Source organism: Adiantum capillus-veneris, chromosome 15, assembly GCF_014529385.1.
Source record: "Adiantum capillus-veneris isolate H3 chromosome 15, ASM1452938v2, whole genome shotgun sequence".
NCBI lineage: Eukaryota > Viridiplantae > Streptophyta > Polypodiopsida > Polypodiales > Pteridaceae > Adiantum > Adiantum capillus-veneris.
Window position 1 is genome coordinate 36,510,254 of NC_140945.1, and position 1,762 is coordinate 36,512,015.

Here is a 1,762-nt window from a genome sequence, read left to right on the forward strand (position 1 = left end):
CAGATGTTCCGATTGATCCCTTCCAACATGTGTATGTCGACAAAGCTCTTCACGCAATCAGAGTTATGAGAAGCTTGTCCAGTGTTAAGGAGTCAAAAGGAAAAAGAGATGCAATAGTCAATGTTTAAACCCACTTCTCTCGACACTTATAAAGCAAAGGAACTCAATGAAGAAAATGTCTCTCTCATACAGGGTGTACATCTTGATAAGGAGCCACAACAAGAGGGAGGGCAGGCCTTTCTCTCTCTTGCGGAGCATATGCTGCCCAGAGGAGTGAGAGATGTGGTGAGTGTGGAGTCAAAGTTACTTTCTAGCAGCGAGAGCCGAGGTGAAATGGTCTCAAAGGATGAGAATCGTGGTGCTGACGGCGGGTATAATGACTTAGTTTTCTATGATGATCTCTTATCCGAGGCAGGTGATGTCCCTCCTATGTCACCTAGGGCTGATGCATGCATATCTAGCGAGGTCGACTTTGATGATTTGGAGAGCTTGCTGAATGAAGATAAGCCTCTGGCTCTCTCATAGTTCATGATGTGAATGTAGATGCTGGTAAAGTGTACAAAGCCTTTGTGGGCCTGTTTCCAGGGATATATGCTCTTGATAATCTTTTGGAGGCCCAAGTGGCTACCACAAATGCTTATAAGGACAATACCCGCATAGAGGACTGCACTTTGGACCTTGGTGATTCCATTACAGGTTTTGCTTCTCATGGTAACAAGGATGAGACTTCTAATTCTACCATGTGCACTACTAGTGAGGTCTGGCCATTTCTTGTGGAAAGGGAAGATATGCCAAGTTTGTTTGGGATCCAGGTGGGAGCCTCTCTCCAAGTTGGAAGGCTAGGAGTTTTCCCTTTGATCGAGGCAAAGCTCCTTATTGAGTATTTAGCAGGTGGAGGCAGTAGAGGGAGTGATCTCATATCAAACTACAATGTATATATGGTCCTTTTCACGTTTTCAAAGCTTTCAGCATGCTATACAGGTTTCTTGGTGGCGTGTCTCCATAGCTCTCCAATAAAGCTTGAGTTGAGCATGAACACTCAACTAGAGGGTTGGGCAAAGATGAGGGACTCCAGACTTTCCTCAGGCAGTGCATCTGAGAGCTAGACAATCCTATGGACGGCCACTTCCGTAACGCCGATGCGAGTATTAAAGCGAGTTCAAAGCTTATCTGACTGGAAGCTTGAGGGATTGAGATCGCTTGGGAAGGGTCATTGGATGTTAAAGATGGCCATCGAATCTTGGCCATCACCAAGCATTGGAGAGTAAAAGTCAACGTTAGTTGAAGAGGCTCCAAGGGGTAGCGTTGTCAAGGAAAGTAGAGAAGCATGAGAGGGGTCAACTTGCAAGAAGGGATCAGGGTTGCCAATGATAGGAGGAGGCCATGCCCTGCATGACAAGGAGCAATCTACAAGGGGGAATCATCCCCTTGTTTCAAAAATTAAAACAAAGTCCGAATGAATTTTTTGGTCGTCTGCAATGATGGCGAGATGGGCTTCATCATGTGGACGTCGCCAGGGATGAGAGGAGCTCCAGAAGGGGAATGAGCATGGGCAACTAGTGGCCGAGGGATGGCTCTGGAAGCCAGGCTCGGCAAGAACATAAAGGGGAGAGGCCAGGGTCGCCAGAAAGCAACCAAAAAGGCGTGGCTGCAATAGTTTGAAAGGGGAGAGCGGTGACGGTGCACAGCTTGCACTCGAGGAGGGGTGCAAGGCGACCTAGAGATGAGGATTCCCGTGAGCAGGCTGCAGCTGAGAGAGGAG

General features: G+C 47.7%; 1 pseudogene; it reads left to right on the top strand.

Moving 5' to 3' along the window:
- Nucleotides 1-258: 258 nt before the first annotated feature.
- Nucleotides 259-1,106, top strand: LOC147440524 (uncharacterized; annotated as a pseudogene).
- Nucleotides 1,107-1,762: the final 656 nt, after the last annotated feature.